The following is a 12,162-nucleotide window of genomic DNA, read 5'->3' on the forward strand; positions in this document are numbered from 1 at the left end:
GTAAGATGCATCTCCCCCATCCATCAGCTAGAGCGTCTCTACATTTCTGCATTACACAGACAGCCCATTGATGTAATTGAGAATTGTGTAATGCGTCACCTACCTTGTGATGGCGCTGCAGGGGAATTGATCACTTGCTTCTGGGTTTCCCAGTAAGCTATAGTTGGGGTTCCAGCAGCAGGATACTGTGTGAACGATCTGTGGATGGGGGCCCTGTCAATAATGAAAGATTCTTGATACACTATTGCCACCATTTGTGGCACTGCTGCCCTCTCATGTGCCAGAGGGGTCACAATGAAGCATACTCTATAGCCAAGCCATCAGACCAATGCCATCACCATGCATGGCTGAATCAGCTCCACCAAACTCTCAAGTATTCTCTTCCCAATGGGTGTCCCATCAAGACAATCCCTATCCATATGCAATGCCAGGGCAGATGGGCATAAAAGAGTAGCATAGCTGCCTCCAATGATCCACACAGCATAGGGGGGAGCTATTAAAGTGGTTTTCCAGGAGTACAATATTGATTTCCTATCCTCATCATAGGCCATCAATATCTGTTTGATGGTGGTCAGACTTCCTGCCCCCCGCCGATCAGCTGTTTTAGGAGACCGCGGCCTCCTCACAGCACACCGCCATACATTGTATAGTGGCTGTGCTTGGTACTGCAACCTAGTCCCATTCACTTGAATGGGACTGAGCTGCCCCTAGGGCCATGTGATCATGTGACTGATGACGTGACATCACTGGCTTCAAACAGCTGAATGGCGGGGGTGCCGGGAGTCAGACCTCCATAAATCTGATATTGATGACCCATCTGAAGAAAGGCCATATACAAAAATCCCTGACAGCCCCTTTAAATAAAGCAGGTTGTCCTAATGGGAAAGCATTTGCATGTCAAACTTTTTTGAAAGACTATTTAAAAATCCAAATGAGTACAAATCTGGAATAATAAATGCTGTATAATAAATCTGGAATAATAAAAGGCCTCAGGCACATGACCGTGTTTTTTGTCCGTATCCGTTCCGCATTTTTTGCCGGTCGGATGCAGACCCATTCACTACAACGGGGCCGCAAAAGATGCGGACAGCACACATGTGCTATACGTATGTCCGATCCGCAGCCCTGCAAAAAAATAGAACACGTCCACTTTATGGTCAAGGAGTGGACAGTTCTATGGAGGGCAGGACGTTCCGTTTTGCAAAATGCGGAATGCACGCAGCCGGTATCCATGTTTTGCGGATCCGCAATTTATGGACCGCAAAAACAACTACTGCCGTGTGCATTGAGCCTAAAAGAGAACTCCGATCGCTTCCTTTTTTCGTTATATTTGCTTGGTGGCAAGCAATGTCTTCCCTGAAGCTGCTCCTATAGGCGCATTTGGGGTTTGTATTCAGACCTCCCAGAAAGAAGGGTGACAACCCTATGAGAAACAGAACAGTGACCCTCTTAGTTGTCACCCACTTTTTCCAGAGAGAGACAGAACCGGTCAAAAACGATTTTTAAAGACTCTCTTTTGAATGCATTCAGGTGAAGTTTATTAGCACAAAATAAAATGCAGGGAATATATAATAATGTGGACGTGGAGACATCTGCTCTCCAATAGCCGCATCCACAAACACTTCTATAAAACACCCATCAAGCTTGTAATTCCTGCCATAAAACCAGGAATCATTTGCTTCTCCCAATAAATGCTCACTTACCATCAAAGAAATGCAATTACATACAGATCCCCCATTACAACTAGTGATGCGCCCGGTGTGCCCGATGTCACCGCCGTGTTCTAGAAGCCCCATAACCATGATGACATCACGCAACCTTTCATCTTACAGCGATACCACCATTCCTATGGAGAGCAGCCATGTTGGAAAGCAGGTAGAGGGTTAAAAACTGACCCCACAAGCAGATTCAGCATATGGATTTATCCCAACATCATAGGGACGGGGGGAGGACACATAGCAGGGTGGAGGAAACCTAAAGAAAGCAATGCAGGCAGCGCTTCCATCCTGACAGTGCACGGTGACCCCACCACATTCTGCTGCTCACATCTCAAGTGTGATGTATGGCTAGCGCTTTTCTTTCCCATCCCCCCCCCCCCCCCTTTTCCAGCAGCCATAGCCCAGGGAAGGAAGGAGCTGTGCACTGGGGGTTTCCATTGGGGGTTGGGGAGGCGTAAAGGGAATGGTGGCAGTGCACACTACTATAAAGAAGGGCTAAGCAGCAATGGTGCATCCTTACGCCAGCTCGTTAACCCTTCTGCAGCCAGTGGCAGATTTGCAAGCATACAGGGAAAAATATCCCAGCCAGAATGGTTACATTATCTTCTATGGAGAACAGAACGTGCAGCCAAACGCATCAGTTCTGCTGTTCAACGTGACATCACAGCATCTATTCGCCCCTTCCATCGCATCTACAGAATGTCCATCATGGACCAGCATTTATGTCACCTAATTCAGTGTTTCCCAACCAGCGTGCCTCCAGCTGTTGCAAAACTACAACTCCCAGCATGCCCAGACAGCCTTTGGCTGTGCGGGCATGCTGGGAGGTGTAGTTTTGCAACAGCTGGAGGCACACTGGTTGGGAAACACTGACCTAATTTACATGATTCTTATCTATCCCAATTACCTGACTCCTTAAAGGGATTGTCTCCCTTCGGAAAATTGCATTTATCACGTAGAGAAAGTTAATACAAGCCACTTACTAATGTATTGAAATTGTCCATATTGCTTCCTTTGCTGGCTGGATTCATTTTTCCATCACGTTATACACTGCTCGCATCCAGGGATTACGGCCACCAGTGCAGCGCAGATACGAGGTGGGCGCGATGGGAGCGTGCCTATGCGCACTTTCTCGGTCCCGAGAACCAGAGAGGCCGGCACTTCTACATATAATTTGCAAGCGCGGCCACCACTGATGGATTGCAGGGTGGCCGTAACCACTGTATACGAGCAGCGTATAATGTGATGATAAAATGAATCCAGCCAACAAAGGAAGCAATATGGACAATCACAATACATTAGTAAGTGCCTTATATTAAAGGGGCTGTCTGCTTTTTATTTATATTGATGACCTATCCTCAGGATAGGTTATCAATATCCGATCGATGGGGGGAGCTGGAAGGAGCTATCCGGTAGAAGTGAACAGGAGGGTTGAGATATAATTACACTGCTCACCGCTGTAGTTGCGATGGCGAGCAGGTAAACAGAGAAGAGAAGGCACCGCTCGTACGAGCACCGTGTTCTCTTCAAACAGGAGTCGGCCCCCCACCGATCTGCTATTGATGACCTACGCCCAGGATAAATAAAAGCAGACAACCCCTTTAACTTTCTCTACAGGATAAATTCTATTTGCTGAAGTGAGACAACCCCTTTAAGGGATTCTCTACATAAGGGCAAGTCTTCCATTTTTGTCAGCCTGTTTTGCTGTTTTCAACTGTTTTGCTCCAATCACCGTTTTACAGACTGACCGACTGACCAGAAATGGAGAATCATCCGCCCACATTGTTAATCAATCCGACGATGTGTCCGAAAGGGCGGCACTTCCAAATTCACAGAATATTTTGGGAATATCCACTGACTCTTGTCCACAGGTGAAGAGTTTGTAGGAGCAGTTTCTTAATGTGAAGAGAACCAGCAAGTAATCCAGTTCTGCAGCTGCAGGGCACGATCGGCATTTCCGTACCAAACATTACAGCAGGTCTTATGTGCACTGGTATTTCCGGAGGACCCCTTTAAACTTTCAGAAATGTATAAGCTGGACTTACTTACTATAGATGGTAAAAACCATGTGCAATAGTATCAAGAAGCAGCTTTCCTAGAGAAGGACTGCCTCTGCCAAGGGTCAGTGGGCACACTACTAGTCACCTGTGCACATTCACTGACTCGTGCTGGCACTGTTATGGGGCACAGATGCAGCGTGGCTCGGCAGGATGGCTGGGTCTTGTTTGGGGTCATTATACATGGATCAGTTATGTGGGCAATGTTGCAGTCTGTTTTATGGACAGTCTAAGGTCTCATACACACAACCGTAGGCATTTTGCAGATCCGCAAATAGCAGATAATGTCCGTCTTGCAACCATTAACTTCAATGGGTCCATGGTCCGCATTTTGCGGCCAGGTAAAGGACACGTTCTATCTTATTGTTGAGCGGACATACGGATGGAGAAAGCACATGGATCGTCCGTGTGCTTTCCGCATCCGTATGTCCGTTCCGCAAAAAGATAGATTGTCTGCAAAATGTGGACCACGGACCCATTTAAGTCAATAGGTCTGCAAAAAAAACGCAGATGACACATGGACCACATTGTGCGGATCGGCGATTTGCAGACCACAAAATGGATACGGTTGTGTATATGATGCTTAACCCTGTTAAAAGACCACTGCTGCAGACTGGTTCCGTTATAGGGGCACTAAAGCTGTGTGCTTACAGAGGCATGGGCTTTCTGGGGCTATTTTTTATTTTATTTTTTTAAAGGGAATATGACTGGACCCTAAAGGGGCACTGTTGAAGTCTAAGGCTTGGTTCATATTTCCGTCAGGAATTCTATTCTTCTATTCCACAAAAGGAAAACCAAATGCAAGCCAAAGACGGAACCTCGCCATGAAGGACACCAATGGTGCCCAACAGACCCCACTGACTCTAATGGAGTCGGTCAGATTTCCGTAATGAGGTCTGTCATTTTACTGAACTGACTCTGTTATGGGGGCACTGTGATCGGCTTGGTTATGGTGTCACTGCTGCAGTCAGACTGTTATAGGGGCACTGTGATCGGCTTGGTTATGGTGGCACTGCTACAGTGTCTCTCTGTTATGGGGGCACTGTGATTAGCTTTGTTAGGCCTCTTTCACACTACAGTATGTCCATTTCAGTGTTTTGCGGTCCGTTTTTCACGGATCCGTTGTTCAGTTTTTTTGCTTCCGTTGTGGTTCCGTTTCCGTTCCGTTGTTCCGTTCCGTTTTTCCGTATGGCATATACAGTATACAGTAATTACATTGAAAAAATTGGGCTGGGCATAACATTTTCAATAGCTGGTTCCGCAAAAAACGGAACGGATACGGAAGACATACAGATGCATTTCCGTATGTGTTCCGTTTTTTTTGCGGACCCATTGACTTGAATGGAGCCACGGACCGTGATTTGCGGCCAAATATAGGACATGTTCTATCTTTCAACGGAACGGAAACGGAATGCATACGGAACACATTCCGTTTCTTTTGCGGAACCATTGAAATACGGAACGCAAAAAACGGACCGCAAAACGGAAAAAAAAAAAACGGTAGTGTGAAAGAGGCCTTATGGTGGCATTGCTACAGTGTCTCTCTGTTATAGGGGCACTGCGAATAGCTTTTATATGGTGTCACTGCTGCAGTCAGACTGTTATGGGGGCACTGTGATCGGCTTTGTTATGGTGTCACTGCTGCAGTCAGACTGTTATAGGGGCACTGTGATCGGCTTTGTTATGGTGTCACTGCTGCAGTCAGACTGTTATAGGGGCACTGTGATCGGCTTTGTTATGGTGACATTGCTACAGTGTCTCTCTGTTATGGGGGCACTGTGATTAGCTTTGTTATGGTGTCACTGCTGCAGTCAGACTGTTATGGGGGCACTGTGATCGGCTTTGTTATGGTGTCACTGCTGCAGTCAGACTGTTATAGGGGCACTGTGATCGGCTTTGTTATGGTGACATTGCTACAGTGTCTCTCTGTTATGGGGGCACTGTGAATAGCTTTGTTATGGTGTCACTGCTGTAGTCAGACTGTTATAGGGACACTGTGATTAGCTTTGTTATGGTGGCACTGCTGCAGTCAGACTGTTATGGGGGCACTGTGATTAGCTTTGTTATGGTGTCACTGCTGTAGTCAGACTGTTATGGGGGCACTGTGAATAGCTTTGTTATGGTGTCACTGCTGCAGTCAGACTGTTATAGGGGCACTGTGATCAGCTTTGTTATGGTGTCACTGCTGTAGTCAGACTGTTATGGGGGCACTGTGAATAGCTTTGTTATGGTGTCACTGCTGTAGTCAGACTGTTATAGGGGCACTGTGATTAGCTTTGTTATGGTGGCACTGCTACAGTCAGACTGTTATGGGGGCACTGTGAATAGCTTTGTTATGGTGTCACTGCTGCAGTCAGACTGTTATAGGGGCACTGTGATCGGCTTTGTTATGGTGGCACTGCTGCAGTCAGACTGTTATAGGGGCACTGTGATCGGCTTTGTTATGGTGTCACTGCTGTAGTCAGACTGTTATGGGGGCACTGTGAAAAGCTTTGTTATGGTGTCACTGCTGTAGTCAGACTGTTATAGGGGCACTGTGATTAGCTTTGTTATGGTGGCACTGCTACAGTCAGACTGTTATGGGGGCACTGTGAATAGCTTTGTTATGGTGGCACTGCTGCAGTCAGACTGTTATGGGGGCACTGTGAATAGCTTTGTTATGGTGTCACTGCTGTAGTCAGACTGTTATAGGGGCACTGTGATTAGCTTTGTTATGGTGGCACTGCTACAGTGTCTCTCTGTTCTAGGGGCACTGTGATGCTTTATAGAGGCACTGCCATACCTGGCATTGTTTCCGGCCTAGAAGTATAGAGACAGCCCTCATTCCTAACGGAGCAGCACAATATACAGTAATGTTAATAGACTCACTTCGTCACTCTGAATGATATGTGCCCCCAAAAAGCAGTGGAAGTCACTGTAACTGGTGCATTCACCTTTGGGGTGCCTTACAGTATATATAAAAGGGTTGCTTAAAGTGTAATCCCCTAAAATATCATTTTTAATGACAACTTATGCCCACAAACAGATTAGGCCATTTCTGTTATGGCGGCCATGACAGCTCCCACAGGGGTTGCCAGTCTGGCCAGTTATTTGGGCAGCATTGCACCTCCCCACAAGGGGTAGTCGCCCAGATTGCAGCCCAGTAAGTCTACCTATCATGACTGGTCATCCAGGATTGCAGGAGTGTTGGGTGACAAACCTCCATGACAGCAATACCCAACTCATTCCAGTCACATTAGATGTGGCGTGGTCTTCACAGCTCGCCTCTATGGGTGTCTGGGTTCATACAGATCAGATCCTCTAGTCCATGGATGTCAAACTCATGGCCCTCCAGATGTTGCAGAACTACAACTTCCATCATTCCCTGATAGCTGTAGTATGCCCAGGCATGATGGGAGTTGTAGTTTTGCAACAGCTGGAGGGCCACGAGTTTGACATCCCTGCTCTAGTCCGTGGACATAGTAAATGCGGGTAAGGGCAGCACTGAAGCACTAATCTGCTGCGGCTGATAAACTCTACGTAGTAATGTTACATAAAATACAAGTGCTCGCGGCAGGAGAGAAGAACACAGGGTCATTGTAGGTAATCCCAGCATCCGTGGAGGAAGAGCAAAATTAAATCAGAGCGTGATCCACGCTAAGTAAATGGCAGCCATGGATTTCTGCTTACATGATGGGGAGGAAAAGGCAGTCTTAAGGATGAGGGGGTTCTCTCATCGCCTACTGATGACATAGGGAACCGACTGGGCCTTATGCATTCACTACAATATAGGATCAAGCCATATGTCTATTGCCTGGTTCCGGGCAGGATTCGGGCATACCAAAATATCAGGCACAGGTTACAGGGCAAAATGGTCTCATTTCATGGGAGTAGGAATAGAGCGCATATGATATAAGGCTGTGATGGCTAACCTCCGGCACTCCAGCTGTGGTAAAACTACAACTCCCAAGATGTACACTTGCTTGGCTGTTCTCAGAACTCCATAGTAATGATTGGAGCATGCTGGGAGTTGTAGTTTCACCACAGCTGGAGTGCCAGAGGTTAGCCATCACTGATATAGGGTATAGGGTGGTCCTAAGTTCAAATCTGACCAGGGCAATGTCTGCATGGAGGTGACCATGTTTGGGGAGGAGGTTCTTCAGTTCCCCTTCCAAAATATAAAAAAATAAAAATAATATATATATATATATATATATATATATACTAATTCAATTGGTATGAAAATGAATAGTGAGCCTTATGGAAGCCCCTCGGTGATTAAAACCTATGGACATTGCTGCAGAATAGGTTGGCGCTATATAAATCCCAGGAAACCAATATGGAGATATTACAAGGATTGTGCACATGGCGAAACTCCCATGATACGAAAATGGCTAGCAAATTGTAGAAGAAGAGATGGCATTGGAAGAAACATGTGGCTGTGGGGACACACTGTAGCAGATAAGGTACTGTGTATATATATGTATATATATATATATATATATATATATAGTGTATGAATAGTATATAATATTGAAGAAGCATCAAAAGCCAAGAAATGGCACAATGCCATTACAAGACCAGTCATGATTGGAAAGGCTACTGGGAGGAAGAGGATGATGCAGACATAAAAAAGGATGGGATACAATGGCATAAATGGGGGAGGGCTGCAACACTGGTTGTCAGGGAAGGCAGAGAAGGATGTGATCAGGCAGTAGCGAGGCAAGATATGCAGAAATGGGAGAGGGCAGCTGATAATGCTCCATTAATCCCTTCACTGCTGGAAGGGCCTGCAAACCACTCAAGGGAATGGAGACAGGCAAACTGCAAATGGGTGGGCTGATCAAAAAAAGAGGGCAGGTGCGGGATGGGGCAGGGGATGATGTCAAAGCTTCTGAATGAGATCGGACCAGGCGAATTCCCTTAAAGATGCCAATACATAAAAATGATATTAGGGGGAGGGGGGGGCTCTTAGCATTTAAAGGAGCCGCCAGCAAAGATAGGGTTAACAACATCATGGCGGCGTGTTAGGGCAGACACTTCTTATTCTGCAAATCAGGCATTAGACAGAGAGATGTCGCCCAGAGTGGTACCCGCTCCAGGGCACAGGTGCAAGTCAGGTGCTGTCAATCATCCACCCACCACCCTTAACTTACCTGTTCTCCACCGGATGGGCCTCTCTCGTGGTCTCTGGCGATGCCTGTGGTTATGGATTTCTTCCTTAGAGACCCCCTGGACCTGACCCCCCCATTACCCTTCTATATGACTGAACCCAATACTACACCCTTTCTCCCCTGCATTACATGGTAAAGCTCTGATGACATCCTCTTCGTTACAATGTGTCAGCCTAGAACCCTGTATTGCAGTGTGTCTCCCCCAGCCCTCTTATATCACAGCTCATCACCCCCTTGCCCCTGAGGCTGGCGATACCACAGTGCCCCACCTGTGTCTTGGATGCCCCCCTAGACCGAGCTGTCTCCTCCCCGGGTACATCAATGATGGGCTCCTGTCTTCCTCTCCGCTGCAGACTGTGGAGCGGAGATGCAGGTGCCCCGCTGCAGTAGCTCTGCTAGCCGGCGACGAGGGAAGGAAAGCCGGTGTCTTCCAGCTCCATCATCCCTTCCAGCTGACACCCCGCTCCTCCCACATCGCTCCAACAACGGGGTGCACAGAAAATCACCCCTAACACCAGCCCAGCAGCAGCGCCTCCCTGGCACCCAGGCCCCGCCCTCTGAGAGTTGATAGACATCTGACGCAGCCAATCACCGCCTCCATAGAGACCAGACGCTACCTCAAACACCTATAGAGGCGTGGCTACAGGGTTTCAATGACCAATCGTTGGAGAGGTGTGTAGGGAGTGCCGATGAGCCAATCAGAGGCCAGGGGAGGCGGGATGAAATTTAAGGGATGATGTCATCCCGAGCGTGGTGAGGTTGCTTAAAGGGAAGGTGTATCAGTGGGTGGGGGGTGATGCCAGGCAGACAGGGGGATCAGCAGGTGGGCACTGCTAAGGCACCTCAAGTTTCCATGACTAATAGGTTAAATGTGAACGGAACCTATGTCTGCAGTACCTGTATGTCCCATGGATATTGGCTCATTTTCAGTCCTGCCATGCCGTGCTCCTATCCATTTGTATAACATGTAGATTTAGTGTTATTTCTACTAATAAATTGAAAAGAAAAAAAAAATGCCAATAGTTTGTAATTTCCATTTTTTTTCTCATCATAATATAATTTTCAATTTTCTCATCATAATATAATTTTCAATAATCCTGCTTCAAAGCACCTCATGATCTTCGTCAGGCCAAGCAGTTTTCGATGGTCACCAAGGAAACTTCATAAGGGTGCTTTCACACGCCGCAGAGTCTGGCCTCATGCACACAACAGTATTTTTTCACGGTCCGCAAAACGGGGTTCCGTTGTTCCGTGATCTGTTTTTTCTTCCGTGTGTCTTCCTTGATTTTTGGACAATCACCAGACCAGAAAAGTGAAAAAAAAAATCTAAGTCAAGTTTGCCTTGAAAATGATAGGAAATAAACGGATCATGGACGCGGATGACAATCTTGTGTGCATCCGTGTTTTTTCACGGACCCATTGACTTGAATGGGTCCGCGAACAGTTGTCCGTCCAAAAAATAGCACAGGTCCTATTTTTTGGACGGACAGGAAACACGGATCACGGACGCGGATGAACAAAGGTGCATTTTCCGAGTTTTCAACTGACCCATTGAAAGTCAATGGGTCCGCAGAAAATCACGGAAAACGGAACAACGGATACGGATGCACACAACGGTCGTGTGCATGAGGCCTTAGTTGCAGAAATTTTCAGTGACTGAAAATCATTGTGAACACTTTCACACTAGCGTTAGTCTTTTCCGGCATAGAGTTCCGTCCTAGGGGCTCAATACCGGAAAAGAACTGATCAGTTTTATCCCCATGCATTCTGAATGGAGAGCAATCCGTTCAGGATGCATCAGGATGTCTTCAGTTCAGTCTTTTTGACTGATCAGGACGGAGATAATACCGCAGCGTCAGGGGCGTAACTATAGGGGGTGCAGAGGTAGCAGTCGCCCAGGAGCCTGAGGGGGCCCAAAGAACCTTGTGGTGCATAAGAAGACACCAGTATTATAGAAAGTCCATGCTGGTCAAGTTACACCTCTGGCTCAAGGGAAGGGGGTTAAATCAAGAATTTGGCATGGGGGCAGGGGTGCCGTTTCACTTGCAGCACGAAAGCTATGCGCTTCCTGCCCTTGGTCACAAAGCACTGAGGGAAGGGGCCCCCTAAAAGCTGAACTCTTGCACCAGGGCCCATGAGCTATTAGCTACACCCCTGCGCAGCATGCTACGGTTTTATGTCCTTATGTCCGGCCCAAAAAACGGAACATTTTTTTCCATAGGAATGTATTAGTGCCGGATTCAGCATTCAAAATACCGGAATGGCGGATCCGTCCTTCTGCGCAGACCGAAAAAAAAAATGTGAAAAAAATAAATGCCGGATCCGTTTTTCCAGATGACACCGGAAAGACGGATCCGGCATTTCAATGCATTTGTAAGACGGATCAGGATCCTGATCCATTTTACAAATGACATCAGTTGGCTTACGTTTTGACGGATCCGGCAGGCAGTTCTGGAGACTAAACTGCTTGCTGGATCACTCTGCCGCAAGTGTGAAAGTAGCCTTATTTTCTTCAATTTTTTTCTCTTTCCCCAAATGTATACGTCTTAGGCTACTTTCACACTGGCGTTTCTGGGTCCGCCTGTGAGATCCGCTTCAGGGCTCTCACAAGTGGCCCTAAACGGATCAGTTTTGCCCCAATGCATTCTGAAAGGATAAGGATCCATTCAGAATGCATCAGTTTGGCTCCGTTTCGCCTCCATTCCGCTCTGGATGCGGACACCAAAACGCAGCTTGCAGCGTTTTGGTGTCCGCCTGACGATGCGGAGCCAAACGGATCCGTCCTGACTTACAATATAAGTCAATGGGGACGGATCCGTTTACATTGACACAAATATGGTGCAATTGTAAACGGATTCGTCCCCCATTGACTTTCAATGTAAGTCAGGACGGATCCGTTTGACTTACACTTAGACTTCGATTTTTTTGGGACAGAATAATGCAGACGGACGGATCCGTTCTTTTCTTTCTTTCAAATCTTTATTTGTACATCAAGGCAAAGACATACAGGGTCAACGTTAAAATTGGTATACATCGTAGCACATCTGTTTACTACATTTGCTTTGACATTGTCCTTCCCTATACATATACACCTAACAAAATCATGAAAGGCAATAATAACCATAAAAGGAGGACATACAAACAAACAAAACTGACGGATCCGTTCTGAACGGATACAAGCGTCTGCATTATAGGTGCGGAACATCATTAAAATGTATTTCTAATTGCTCCATT

General features: G+C 46.8%; 1 protein-coding gene across 6 annotated transcripts in view; it reads right to left on the reverse strand.

Annotated features, from left to right (window-relative positions):
* Window positions 1–9,469, reverse strand: part of PPFIA3 (PTPRF interacting protein alpha 3) — a 116,523-nt gene extending 107,054 nt beyond the window's left edge. For 2 of the 6 annotated variants that reach the window (XM_044281616.1, XM_044281617.1), the window contains exon 1: window positions 8,911–9,469. The gene's annotated coding sequence lies outside the window, so the exon portion shown is untranslated. The remainder of the gene's footprint in view (window positions 1–8,910) is intronic. The other 4 variants (XM_044281619.1, XM_044281614.1, XM_044281615.1 and 1 more) reach the window with 3 other exon arrangements.
* Window positions 9,470–12,162: the final 2,693 nt, after the last annotated feature.

This window comes from Bufo gargarizans, chromosome 2 (assembly GCF_014858855.1).
Source record: "Bufo gargarizans isolate SCDJY-AF-19 chromosome 2, ASM1485885v1, whole genome shotgun sequence".
Classification (NCBI taxonomy): Eukaryota; Metazoa; Chordata; class Amphibia; order Anura; family Bufonidae; genus Bufo; species Bufo gargarizans.